Genomic DNA, 15,549 nt, shown 5'->3' on the forward strand with positions numbered 1-15,549 from the left:
GTCTCTCTTGAATACCACATTCCACATTGGTCCCTTCCTTACAGTTCATAGAACTGTGTGGAAGGTACATAGAAGAGCATCCAGGGCTTCCCTGGTGGCGCAGTGGTTGAGAATCCGCCTGCCGATGCAGGGGTCACGGGTTCATGCCCCGGTCCGGGAAGATGCCACGTGCCGCGGAGCGGCTGGACCCGTGAGCCATGGCCGTTGAGCCTGCGCGTCCGGAGCCTGTGCTCTGCAATGGGAGAGGCCACGACAGTGAGAGGCCCGCGTACTGCAAAAAAAAAAAAAAAAAAAAAGAGCATCCAGACTAACCCCCTCATTTTTCAGAGGAGAAACTGAAGACCAAGAGACTAATGTCCCCAGTTATAGCACAGTGTCCGGTGACAGAGTGAGCTACTTCTCTACACCACTAGAGCACACACTTGCCAGACCCGACTTAAATATTAGATCGTAGTCTTCTGCTTCCTGGCCAAACTTAGTATGCCTACTCCCTCCGAGAGTAGGAACATCTATCTAGCACAGTAGATGCTCAATGAATAAAATTTGGTGCTCAATAAGCACTTGATACATCCATTAGTTTGGAATGCCTTTCGCGTACTCTTTTTTTTTTTTCAAAGATGCCTTTTGATTTATTTACGAAGCTATAAAACCTGACATGTATTTTCTTAGAGCTGTAAATGAAGAGCTGGCTACCAACAATGAAAGTAGATGACTTGTTTCCCAGAGGGTGAGACATCCAAATGTCTAGGTGCCGAATTATAAACTGAGATCAGCCTTGGAGTCTTTATTGAGGTTTTATTCTTTCAGATTTAAATATGGTTTAGAGAATACTTTGAGAATCAATTTAAAGTCACTTTACAGGGCAAAACATTATAGCCATTTAGGTATTCTTGAAGGAGAAGTGTATTAATTAGTAGCACAAGAAAATGCAAAAACTAATGGCTATCAGAAGTTGTCTGTCCCTATTTATAAAACATAACACTTTCTTACAATCTTCAGAAAGAGAAAATGATAAAATTTGAATACATTTTCAAAAGGACTACCAGATGAAACTTAATGAGGTTAGTAGTCTAAGATCCCAATCATCAGAGACTTTTAACTGGGGTATTTATTCCTTTATGAGTTGTTGAAACATTCTTAAGGTTTACAGCCTACCATTCAGTAAGTTAAGACCAATAAAACAGCCACTTGACCAATTCAGTCGTTTCCCAAGAAGAAATAACAAAACAGTCAGTTTGAAAAGACATTAATTAGTTACAACTGTTGTGACATAGACCTCAAAACCTTTGAAGTACAGTGATCAGATTTTTTATACATAGTAGAAAAATTGTGTGCTGTTTGATTTGAGGTCAGGTTCTATCCTTCAGTTTGCAGATAACAGTATGTTAAAAATAAAAGGCAATCAAAAATTAATTAATGAGGGACTTCCCTGGTGGTCCAGTGGTAAAGAATCCGCCCTGCAATGCAGGGGACGTGGGTTCGATCCCTGGTTGGGGAACTTAAGATCCCACATGCCACGGGGCAACTAGGCCCACGTGCCTCAACAAGAGAGCCTGCATGCTGCAAGCTACAGAGCCCACGTGCCCTGGAGCCCTCATGCCACAACTAGAGAAGACAAAACCTGCACACCACAACTAGACAGGAGCCTGCACCACAACAAAGAGCCTGTGCAACAAAGAAAGATCCCACATGCCGCAACTAAGACCCAACGCAGCCAAAAAAATAAAGAAAATTTTAAAAATTAATTAATGAGACCAGTTTTTGCTGTCATGCCATCATTATTTCAACCAAATAGTGATTTTGATGCTCAAGAGGATAGCTGCAAATGTTTAGAAAGTCACAAGCACTGTTGATTTTGAAGACACTGGAATGGATAAAACACATACATAGTTCCTTTGCCTGTGAAAAAGAAATCAGAGCCATATTTCCTAAAAATGTACCTTTCTAGAAATAGTTAATTAAAAATGGAGAAATCTAGAGAAATTCTCTCATATATGTACACAAGAAGACACATACAAGGATGTTCATTGCTGCACTTTTTATAATGGAAACAACCTAAATGTCCATCACAAAAGAGTAGATGTATTGCAGTATATTCATATGATAGAATACTATGCAGTGGTGAAAATGAACTAATGCTACATGCATCAACATGGATAAATCTCAAAAATGTTATGTTAAAAAAAGCAAGGTGCAGAATAATACTAACACATCATGCTTAGTTTATTATGTTCTAAGTGCTTTGTATGGTATCACCTCATTTAGTCTTTAAAACAACCTTACATTGTAGGTATTATTATGAATTTCCATTTTACAGATGAGAAAAATGAGGCACAGAGAGATTAAGTAATTTTTCCAAGGTCACACAGCTGGTAACATGTACAGCAGATATTCTAGACCACCTTTGGCTCCAATGTTTGTGCTCTTATTCACTGCAGTATACTACCTCTACTACTGATTGTATGAGAACATTTAATAAAGCTTAAAATATGCAAAATGATGTTCTATACAGTTTATGGATAGACACATATGTGGTAAAAATATGAAAACATACATGGATATGAAAGGCATCAAATCCACAAATGTGGCTCCTTCTGAGAAAGGGAGACGGTAAATGAATGGAGGCAGGAAACTTCAGCTATATCCATAAAGTCTTATTTCTTTTAAAAAAAAGATCTTCAGTAAATATGGGAAACATTTAAGACTTGACAGTGCTGGGTAGTGAGTACAATGAAGCTTATATTATTCTCTATGAAGCTTATTATGTTATTCTCTATATATATCTTTATTTGTAAAACATTTCATAATTTTTAAAACAGAAGTTTTAAGCAGAAGAAATGAAAAGGTATATTATAAAGCCAGAGTATGTGTCTTGGATCTCCAATGTAATAAACAATTCTGATTGTAGTTTTAAATATTTATACAAATAATGCAAAATAAAGATTCTGTGAAATTCAGAAACACTTTTTCATTTCAGTTGAAATGCACTTGGATATTTAATAAAAGCTCAGTGATACAATCTAAAAAAATTAGTTTCTACAGATTAAAGTAATGAAACTTCACAATAAAATATTATTAGCATACATTCATATAAGCACAACATATACAGTATCTTGAGAGACCATGTCCAAATTCAAACCAGAAGTCCACATAACCATTTTGGAATACAATACTGTTGTTTATACATTTAAATTACATTGTTTAAAGAAAGTTGTACTTAATCAAGGAAAAGGAAGGATTCTGAAAACAGCTTTCAGAAGTATCCTGATAAAAGATCAGGTTTGAAAAGATGCATAATTCTATTTGAATAACAGAACATTTTATTTGTGTAACAACTAATCCCACATTTTAATTTAAAGGTCAAGTCATTGATTTGGAGCGAGGCAGAGGAGAAGAGAGACTGTTCTATCTCCCTGTTTATAGACATTCAGGTAGACCTCCTAAAATCTAAGATGAGGTAACTTTCTCTTAATTTGGTGGAAAGGGGGTTTCTGGTTTTGTTGACAACAGAAAAAAAACACTTTTATTCTTATTTTCCCCTCCTTAGTAAAACAGAAAATCCCACAGATTTCATATCAATATCTCTTCCCCTAGCAACATAGACAACAAAGTCAAGAGAGCAGATATTTTATAAATATTTGTGTAGTTTTTTCCCCCTTTTAATTTTCTTCCTGCCTTCCTCTTACTTACACATTTCAAAGCACATTTTTCCAGTCCAGAATAATTATCCCCATCCTTTAACCTGGGAGTGAGAGGAATTTTCCACTGCAAATGTTGTTGTCTAGCTACTGTGCCCATGAATTATGTTTCTGAAGCACTGATTGTCAACGATTTCCAAAGCAGTATTCACTCCACACTCTGGGGGTCAGACAACTTTTAGCACATCCTCAAAACTTGAAAGGAACATGGGGTTAATTACCATGTTTATGAGACATTTGTTGCCTCCTCTCTCTTCCTCTATGTGTGTGAGCTCACCCCTTTGGTGTGGAAGACCTGAGAAAAGAAGGTGAGAAGGAAAAATCAAGAAATGATAATACCTTTAATTTCTAACAAGGAGCTCCAAATACTGTTATTTTATAATGTTGCATTTGTCTTTGCAAGTGCGAACTGTGATGGGGGGAGCTAAGGGGAAGGACTGTGCCCATCATTTAACCTTTCAGTTTCATTATCTGTTAACTGGGAATAACAATACAGGCTTGACATACTCTGGTTCTTTGAAGATACGTTTAATAATAAATGTAATAAATGAATCTATTCTCCTTTTTAAAAATCAGGACATTAAAACGATAAAGGTGAGACTTCCCTGGTGGTGCAGTGGGTAAGACTCCTCGCTCCCAATACAGGGGGCCAGGGTCTGATCCCTGATCAGGGAACTAGATCCCACGGTCATGCCGCAACTAAGAGTCCTCATGCCACAACTAAGGAGCCCACATGCTTCAACTAAGGAGCCCGCCTGCTGCAACTAAGACCCCGCACAACCAAGTAAATAAATAAATAAATATTTTAAAAGAAAAAAGATACAGGTAAAATCCTTGTATTAATCAGTATTCTCCAGGGAAACAGAACCTACGGGATCCATATCTGTATCCATAGCTATATCTATATCTATATCTATATCTGTGTGTGTGGAGAGAGAGAGAGATTGATTATAAGGAGTTGGCTCAACACAATTGTGGAGGCTGAGAAATCCCAAGATCTGCTGTTGGAAAGCTGGAAGCTCAGGAGAGCCAACAGTCTTAGTTCCGATTCGAGAGCAAACAGGCTTGGAGAGCAGCTCAAACAATCAGGCAGGAGGGAGGGTCGGCCTTTTTATTCTATTCAGGCCTTCAGCTGATTTGATGAGGACCGCCCATGTTAGAGAGGGCAAGCTGCTTGACTCAGTCTACCGATTCAAATGTTAATCTCACCCCAAAACCTCCTCACAGACACACCCAGAATAACCTTAGACCAAATAACTGGCAACCCCATGGCCTACTCAAGTTGACACATGAAACTGATCATCACAGTCCCCTTGGCCACCTCCCCAACTTGCTCCCCTCCTTTCTTCCCATAGATAACCATTTTTGAGTTTGATGCCCATTCTTCCAGATAAATCTTTTAAATACTTCTACCTAAATAGGTAGAGAAAAATACATAGTATTGTATTGTAGTATTTGACATAAATGATATCAGATCATACATATCCTTTTGTGGCTTGTGGTGTTCATTCACATATGTTTTTTGTTTTTGTTTTAAGTTTTTTTTGGCTGCGTTGGGTCTTCGTTGCTGTTCACGGGCTTTCTCTAGTTGCGGCGAGCAGGGGCTACTTTTCGTTGCAGTGCATGGCTTCCCATTGTAGTGGCTTCTCGTTGCAGAGCACAGGCTCTAAGTGCACAGGCTTCAGTAGTTGTGGCACATGGGCTCAGTAGTTGCGGCGCACGGGCTTAGTTGCTCCATGGCATGTGGGATCTTCCCAGACCAGGGCTCGTACCTGTGTCCCCTGCATTGGCAGGCAGATTCTTAACCACTGAGCCACCGGGGAAGTCCAGTAATTCTTTTGATGGGAGAGAACTAAACTAGTTTAATGAAAACTGATTGTAAAGTTTTAAGCTAGTCTTTTTGGTTTGTGTGTAATCTTATGAATTGATGCTTTTTGATAAAGATTCTTGAGGTAGAGATGGTATGGCAAGAGGCCAGCTCTCCACCCAAACAGGGCTTTTCAGAGTGGCTGTACTTTAGAGAGAATCAACTTAATTCTGGATCCAGAACTCATTTCTGCATATCCAGTACCTAATTTTTTCAGTGAACCCATCATGATACCGTGTTTCCAATATCCAAGTACTGTTGAAGCCACCTCAGGTATAAGTAGGTAGATTCTTCTTATTTTACATTTTACAGAGTACTTCATGTTCTTTTTACAAAAATTTCTTCTCAAAGTCTTTGGGATCACACCAAATTATTTGAGCCTTTTGATGACTGTGACTCCTAAATTAGGTTGTCGTTCATAAGTATGAGTTTTGTTTCTTCAGAGCTCACAAACCAAAATACTAACTTTTAAATTGGTTTTCAGACCTGGGTATAAGTGAACAAACCCCCTCATTCTGTAAGTAGGTACTATTATCCCTATTTTACAGATATGGAAACTGAGGCTCAGAGAGGTTAAGGGAATTTCCCCCGGGTCACAAAGCTCTGAAATGGTCGAGCCAGGATTCAGCCCCAGGTCTGGTTGACTTCAAGTCCAGCGCTTTTTCCACAGTATACTGCAGGTTTTCATGACATATTTTCTTTCTCTATCCCCAACTCACTTTGCAACAATATGTATGTATGTATTTGAGGCATATAAAAGGTCAAGTAAATAACAAGTAAAACTACCATTTATTGTCCACCCATTCTATGTCAAGCACTGGGCTAGGCATGGTACCTTATCTGTAAAACCTCATAACATCCTTCTGAGGTAGATATTATGATCTCCATTTTACAGATGAGAAAACTGAGGTTCAGAGTTTAAATGACTTTCACAGAGAGTGCCAGGGCAGGACTCAAACTCATATCTATTAGGATGCAAAATGTATGTACTTTCTACTACAACCAAGACCTTTCAGTATATTATTGTATTATATTTCTATGTATTATTAATATCTTTACTCTGGTCAAGCTTATATCTTTCTTAGGCAGCCTTTGTGTCCCTCTCTAGCTTCCCTTAATAGTAGGTTTCATTTCATGTCTTACCTTAATGGGGAGGAGTTGAAGGAAGAATTAAACGGTTAACTGTTATCTAGTGCCTTTTTTATTAGACTGTTGCATATTTTTTCTTAATAAAATTATTTTGCTTGCATTTTTTAAACTGCTGACAGAACATCAGTAAACAGAAAATTTATCACCTGTGAACAGTTCTCTGTTCTTTTCCTTAATATAATTTGGGTCTTTATCGAAGTATGTTTCTAGTTCTATAAGCATTTTTTTATCTTTAAAAAAATAGCTAAAACAGGGCTTCCCTGGTGGCGCAGTGGTTGAGCATCCGCCTGCCGATGCAGGAGACACGGGTTCGTGCCCCGGTCCGGGAAGATCCCACATGCCACGGAGCGGCTGGGCCCGTGAGCCATGGCCGCTGAGCCTGTGCTCCGCAACGGGAGAGGCCACAACAGTGAGAGGCCCGCGTATCGCAAAAAAAAAAAATAAAAATAAAAATAAAAAAATAGCTAAAACAACAGAGCAAGAAGAATCACTCGTAAATTTGAGGAGTCATTCATTCGTTCATTTGTCCACCCATCCATTCAACTCCTATTTTTAGAGCGCCTATTATGTGGCAGGCACTATGTTAGTTTCTGAGGATAAAAAGATAAATGTGACATAATTTCTATTCTCGAGAAACTCACAATCGGCGGGAGAGACCTATAGGTAAATTGACAGTTACAGTACAGAGTGATGAGTGCTGTGCCTGAGCGAGAAAATACTACAGTGCTTTCAACAGTAGGTCCTTGGGCCACCTGGGTTCATATCCTGGCTCTGTCATTTACTAGCTGTCACTATAAGAATCTACCTCATACAGTTGATACAAGAATTGAGTTATTCACATGAGTGATCAATAAATAGTATTATTCTGAGAGCCATAAGCACTGGGTGATATTGCAACACAGAAAAGGGGCACCTAACCCAGATTGAGAGGGGGGTTTGGGCAGTAGTCCTAGAGATTGAGTCCTGAAAGAAAACTGGGAGTTACGCAAGCAGAGAAGGGGACAATGGTTTTTGACACAGAGTCTAGCATGGGCAAAGGCACCAAGATATAAGGGGATACGGCACGAGTCGAGGAACGACAAGAAGTATCGTATTGCTGAAATATAAAGGGCAAGGGCAGGGGGCCAGTAGAGTGAGATTAGACAGGGACCAAATTGTGGAGGAACCTTGTAATCAGTGCCAAAGACTTTGAACTTTATCTTGAGAGTGATAGAAATCCATGAAGGCTTATAATGAGGGGGCTAACATCAGCAGATGATTCTCGTGGAATCACGGACGATGGACAAGGGGGCAAGACTAGTATCAGGGAAACTTGTTAATAGGCTGTGACGATAGGTCAAAGGAGAAATGATGAGGGAGGCCCTGGACTAAAGCTATGGCAGTGGAGATGGGAGCATGGGACAGAGTCAAGAGGTGTTTAGGAATTGTAAGAAGTAGCAGCACTTAGAGGCCATTTGGATAAGTTAGGTAGAAGATGTGAATCCTTATTTCTACCATTCACACAGATAGGAAATATAGGAGAAGCAGTTTGGGGAGAGATTTTCTTGACTTCAGTTCTGAATGCTTGCAAAATAAAATCTAAATTTCTTAGTACGGCATTCAAGGTCCCCCACGATCTGGCCTCAAATTATATTTTCAACTGTATCTCGTGAGTATAGTTTTCCCCAGTCAGATGACAGAAAGTGGTCCTTTCAGGCTGTTTTCCTAAACCCCTGCCTCCTTCAAACAGACATAGACACAGGTAATGAGATAATGTGAATGAGATAATGTGATTTCTCTCTCTCTCTCCATATATATATATATATATATATATATATATATATAAAACACAAATGATGAATAAAGAGGTGACATTTCAGTTGTATGATTGTTAAAAATGACTTCCAGTGAATTATACCTCCCTGTGCTCATGTCCCTTCACAATGTGATGCTACGACTCCTCCTATCAAGAGGTGGAGTCTATTTCCTCTCCCCCTTGAATCTGGGCCGACCGTGTAACTTGCGTTGACCGGTGAAATGCAGCAAAAGTGACATTCTGGGATTTCTGAGCCTAGGCAGGCCTTAAGAGAACTAGAAGTTTCTGCTTTTGCTCTTGGAACCCAGCTGCCATGGAAAAAAAAGCCCAGGCTACTCCGCTGGAAAGAGGCTATATGGAGAGAGAGGCCATGGGGGAAGAGAGACCACGTGGAGAGAGAGGACCAGGTGTGAGAGTGTCCCAGCTGAGCCCATCCCCCAGATGACCCACCTGCTTACTGCAGCCACACAAGTGAGCCCCGAGAGGACCAACAGAACTGCCCAGCCAACCCAAAGAATCTTGGGAAATAATAAATCAGGTTGCTTTAAGCCACTCAGTTTAGGGGGAGTTTGTTATGCAGCAATAGGTAAGTGAGATAAACTGGCAATGGAAAGGTGAATAAGGAATCCTCCAGGAAGATAATGGAAGCAAGAGATTTCCAGGCAAAGTGAATATAATGAACCAAGGCACAGAGGAGTCGGAGTGCACAAGCTGTCTCAGGAAGGCAAGTGGTATTGTGTGGCTAAAGGAAAACAGGAGGTACACTGCAGGGAGGAGCTGATCAAAGGGGAAGCTGGATGTAAGTCTGGAAGAGGGAAAAGCCTTGTTACCAGTTGCAGTTTAATGGTATCGTATCTTAGAACGTCACACAGGAATTGTGCTTCTCTTGTATGGTTCCTTGCCTTTGTGAACTCTTTTCTCCCAAACCTCCTCAAAGAAAGTGTTCGGTCGTCATCTGGTTTCTTCAATGTCATCACGTAGACATTACTAAGAAACACTTTCAGAATTTAGCTGCCTGCGCAGTGGGTAAGTTAACATTGCCTTTCATTTTTGCTAAATTTTCTTTGCTGTTCATTTATTAAAGAAGCAAACATTTATTGAGTTCCTAGCATATGCCAGGCACTTGGGATTCAGAAAAAGTAAGCCACTGTTCTTACCTTCTAGAAGTCTATAGTCTATTGGGTGAAACTGACAGGCAGTAGATTACAATACAGCATGCTTAGCCCCTGAAAAGAAGGAGAGGTTTTCATATAATTATTATTATCTAAGACAATACTGTATTTACAGAAAGAATTGCCATCAAAATCCTTTATTTGTTTCTGAAATAATAGACTCTAGGTTTTTAAGTGGCCATGAAACTGTGATTGGCTTAATGCCACCAGATTTGGTAAGACACCACCTAGAATACTTGAATGTCAAAGTAAACTTTGCGCCAAAAAAGCCAAATTACATATGGCCAGACTCCCTTTTCAGTTACTATGTAATACTTTTCTGAAATCCTCATTTTGAAGTTCTTACTATTTTTCTTTCACTTTCTTCTTACAGCCTAGGACCAGTTCATTCATGTATAATTTCTCAGGCATTTGGAGGTCTTGGAATCAGTTCTGTGCTAATATTCACAGCCTCTGGATCTGGAGCTCTTCATTGCTTCTCTTCCCCTTTTTGCTTTCAAGAATACTGTTTTTCAATTCCCTCCACCCAGTTTCTTTTCTGGCTCATTAGAAATCACTGTATAGCCCTTTAATTCTTTTATAGTGTACCTAGCTGACAGTTCCATTTTGTCGTGTCTTTGCAAACCTCTAGGAGAGCAGCCCTTCCCTTTCTCCCATGTTTTCCCCAATGTGGTAATCTTGATCTTGTGTCTGCTAAGTTATGAGCTCTCTCCTATTCCACGCTGGTGCTGAGATCCCTAACTCAGCCTCCAGGATATTATTTTCCTTTTTGCTTGGATGATATACTTCGTCTTTGTGGGGATGGAAAATATCATCCTGTTGAGCCTTCAGGATGTTGTTTGAAAGAATGCTGTTATTTGCTAGGAATATCCGTACAGCAGTTGGACTTCCAGCATATACATTATTCATTATTGTTCAGCCACACCTAGTCTTACATATTATACCAATAGGATACTAGGCAGAGATTTGACTTTGACCCGGAATTCTTTTCAGTTCTATATTAAGGTATTTATTAGTTTGATTTTATCTGAATTACCTCATTATTGACTCACACAGGATAATTTAATTGGAGAATCTTTTAATACTTGAACAGATGGGCTAAGCTGGTTTTACCCCTTTTATTCCCTCAGGATAATAATTATCTAACTGAGAATATCAGTGGCTACAACTAGAGTCTTTTGCATCTCACTTTGGTCTTATCTACTGCTACCTTTTTGGTTCAAATATGTGTTCAAAACCTAGACTTAATATTTTTCTTCATTTCCCAAAAAAATCTGTATCTACATTTGCTGACACTTGATACTTAGTGTGAAGATTTAACCTTTATAAGATTTATTCATTTCTCCAAACAAATCTGAAGCAGTAATTTCACAGTGATGGCACCTGGGTTAAGACAAATTTCTGCCCAGACATCAGCATGATTTCCTCACCTTTATTCATAAAAATAGAATTCTATAATAAAATAATTAAATAGGCATTAGGAGGTACAGTTATTTTTTTTACTTGAAGTATAGTTGATTTACAGTGTTTCAGGTGTATAGCAAAATGATTCAGTTATACATATATATATATATATATATATATATATATATATATATAATATGTTCTTTTTCAGATTCTTTTCCATTATGGGTTATTACAAGATATTGAATATAGTTCCCTGTGCTATACAGTAAGTCCTTGCCTGCAGTTTTTTTTTTTAACATCTTTATTGGAATATAATTGCTTTACATTGTTGTGTTAGTTTCTGCTGAATAACAAAGTGAATCAGCTATACGTATACATATATCCCCATATCCCGTCCCTCTTGAGCCTCCCTCCCACCCTCCCTATCCCATCCCTCTAGGTGGTCACAAAGCACCAAGCTGATCTCCCTCTACAGTTGTATTTTTTTAATTTATATTTTTATTGAAGTATAATGGACAAATTATATTAGTATCAGGTGTACAACACAGTGATTCATTATTTTTTTAAAAATTTTTAAAAACATCTTTATTGGAGTATAACTGTTTTACAATAGTGTGTTAGTTTTTCCTAATAGTGTGTTAGTTTTTCCTTTACAGCAAAGTGAATCAGTTATACATATACATATGTTCCCATATCTCTTCCCTCTTGCATCACCCTCTCTCCCAACCTCCCTATCCCACCCCTCTAGGTGGTCACAAAGCACAGAGGTGAGCTCCCTGTGCTATGCGGCAGCTTCCCACTAGCTATCTAATTTACATTTGGTAGTGTATATATGTCCCTGCCACTCTCTCACTTCGTCACAGCTTACCCTTCCCCCTCCCCATATCCTCAAGTCCATGCTCTAGTAAGTCTCTTTTATTCCCGTCCTACCAGTAATCTCTTCATGACATTTTTTTTTTCTTAGAGTCCATATATATGTGTTAGCATACGGTATTTGTTTTTCTCCTTCTGACTTACTTCACTCTGTATGACAGACTCCAGGTCCATCCACCTCATTATAAATAACTCAGTTTCATTTCTTTTTATGGCTGAGTAATATTCCATTGTATATATGTGCCACATCTTCTTTATCCATTCATCTGTTGATGGACACTTAGGTTGCTTCCATGTCCTGGCTATTGTAAATAGAGCTGCAATAAACATTTTGGTACATGACTCTTTTTGAATTATGGCTTTCTCAGGGTATATGCCCAGTAGTGGGATTGTTGAGGGGTCGTATGGTAGTTCTATTTGTAGTTTTTTAAGGAACCTCCATACTGTTCTCCATAGTGGCTGTATCAATTTACATTCCCACCAGCAGTGCAAGAGGGTTCCCTTTTCTCCACACCCTCTCCAGCATTTATTGTTTCTAGAGTTTTTGATGATGGCCAATCTGACCGGTGTGAGATGATATCTCATTGTAGTTTTGATTTGCATTTCTCTAATGATTAATGATGTTGAGCATTCTTTCATGCGTTTGTTAGCAATCTGTATATCTTCTTTGGAGAAATGTCTATTTAGTTCTTCTGCCCATTTTTGAATTGGGTTGTTTGTTTCTTTGTTATTGAGCTGCATGAGTTGCTTATAAATTTTGGAGATTAATCCTTTGTCAGTTGCCTCATTTGCAACTATTTTCTCCCATTCTGAGGGTTGTCTTTTGGTCTTGTTTATGGTATCCTTTGCTGTGCAAAAGCTTTTAAGTTTCATTAGGTCCCATTTGTTTATTTTTGTTTTTATTTCCATTTCTCTAGATGGGTCAAAAAGGATCTTGCTATGATTGATGTCATAGAGTGTTCTGCCTATGTTTTCCTCTAAGAGTTTGATAGTGTCTGGCCTTACATGTAGGTCTTTAACCCATTTTGAGTTTATTTTTGTGTGTGGTGTTAGGGAGTGTTCTAATTTCATACTTTTACATGTAGCTGTCCAGTTTTCCCAGCACCACTTATTGAAGAGGCTGTCTTTTCTCCACTGTATATCCTTCCCTCCTTTATCAAAGATAAGGTGACCATATGTGTGTGGGTTTATCTCTGGGCTTTCTATGCTGTTCCATTGATCTATATTTCTGTTTTTGTGCCAGTACCATACTGTCTTGATTACTGTAGCCTTGTAGTATAGTCTGAAGTCAGGGAGCCTGATTCCTCCAGCTCCATTTTTCGTTCTCAAGATTGCTTTGGCTATTCGGGGTCTTTTGTGTTTCCATACAAATTGTGAAATTTTTTGTTCTAGTTCTGTAAAAAATGCCAGTGGTAATTTGATAGGGATTGCACTGAATCTGTTGATTGCTTTGGGTAGTAGAGTCATTTTCACAATGTTGATTCTTCCAATCCAAGATCATGGTATATTTCTCCACCTATTTGTATCATCTTTAATTTCTTTCATCAGTGTCTTATAGTTTTCTGCATACAGGTCTTTTGTCTCCTTAGGTAGGTTTATTCCTAGATATTTTATTCTTTTTTTTGCAATGGTAAATGGGAGTGTTTTCTTAATTTCACTCTCAGATTTTTCATCATTAGTGTATAAGAACGCCAGAGATTTCTGTGCATTAATTTTGTATCCTGCAACTTTACCAAATTCATTGATTAGCTCTAGTAGTAGTTTTTTTTAAAAGTTTTTGTGGTACGCGGGCCTCTCACTGCTGTGGCCTCTCCCGTTGCGGAGCACAGGCTCCGGACGCGCAGGCTCAGCGGCCATGGCTCATGGGCCCAGCCGCTCCGCGGCATGTAGGATCTTCCCAGACCGGGGCACAAACCCGTGTCCCCTGCATCGGCAGGCGGACTCTCAACCACTGCGCCACCAGGGAAGACCCTGTCTTTTTCTTTTTAAATAAGCTTTACCATTTCTTTTTTTTTTAATTTTTAAAAAAACTTTATTTTATTTATTTATTTAGGGATGTGTTGGGCCTTTGTGCGCAGGCTTTCTCCATTTGTGGTGAGTGGGGGCTTCTCTCTGTTGCGGAGCACAGGCACTAGGCGCACAGGCTTCAGTAGTTGTGACTCGCAGGCTCTAGAGCACAGGCTCAGTAGTTGTGGCGCATGGTCTTAGTTGCTCCACAGCATGTGGGATCTTCCCGGACCAGGGCTCGAACCCGTGTCCCCAGCATTGGCAGGCGGATTCTTAACCACTGTGCCACCAGGGAAGCCCTAGACCAACTTTAAAGAGAAATAAATATTGTACAATTCAGCATCTTTTTTTTACTAATTTGTAAATTAAATCCTTTACATGGAATGTTAAGTTGTAACCAAAAACCTTTTTTTTCTTCTTTTCTGATTTATCAAACTCTGGTTCTGGGTCAGTCAGTCTTCAGGGTACAGCTTTCTTCTCTTTATCTCAGCCATGGGTTGTTTGTCTCTTTGCCTATGCTATTTGAGTGGGGCCTAGAAAAGACCTGATTAACTATTTTCAAATTGAAAATTTTATTGTGATAATTGTAGACTTGCCTACAGTTATAAGAAATAATACAGAGAGATCCCTTGTACACTTTGCCCAGGTCTTCCCAGTGTTAACATCTTGTAAAACTGTAGTATTATATCACAACGGAATATTGACATTGATACAATCCACTGGTCTTATTCTGATTTCCCCAGTTTTAATTGTACTAATTTGTGTACGTGTGTTTGTGTGTGCATGCATGCATGTTTGTATTAATTTATATACAATTTTATCACCCGTGTAATTTCATGTATCTACCACCACAGTCAAATACAGAACAGTTCCACACCACAAGGATTCCTCAAGTTGCCTTTTTATAACCACACCCACCTCCCTCTGATCTCCCCTCCCCATTATATTAAAAAAAAAGTCTGTATTTTGTATCTTTTCAAAACATACAATGGCAGAGCTACTAATAAAATCTATTTCTTTCGATTTTTAGTTCAGTGACCTTTACCTCTTGTTTCTTACACGTCCCTTTTTGGGAAAAGCACTGGCTAGGCGATCAGATTAGTGGCAACCACTAATCCGTCCTCCATTTCTTACATTTCGTCCTTTCCAAAATGTTATATAAATAGATTCTTTTCAAAAGTTTTCTGCACTTAGAGTGAGAAGCATATGCAGTGCTACAGTATTTCAAGAACGGTAAAAGCCCTCTTTGTGTTTTTTACTCCGTTTGAAGGAAAATATTTCCTACCAGCAAAGTAAAAGAGTAAAATTAACCCAGTCTCTGGATATTGTACTCTGGTAAAGTTCTAAGTTAGTGACGGTAACTGAAGCCCTTCAGCATGGGCACCGCTTCAAGCAGTGGTTTCTATTAAAGGAAACTCTGCCCCCTCCCCCCACCAGGTAGTGCAGACAGAACATCGGGGTTGGGGGGAAATGAAGGAAAACTTTTGCCCGAGATTCAGATGTTGAAATTGTAACACATATTGATAAATGACAGGATTCAAAAGGCGCTCAAGAAAAAAGTTTGATTTATACTCATAGTCT

The sequence above is a fragment of the Kogia breviceps genome, chromosome X, assembly GCF_026419965.1.
Source record: "Kogia breviceps isolate mKogBre1 chromosome X, mKogBre1 haplotype 1, whole genome shotgun sequence".
Lineage (NCBI taxonomy): Eukaryota > Metazoa > Chordata > Mammalia > Artiodactyla > Physeteridae > Kogia > Kogia breviceps.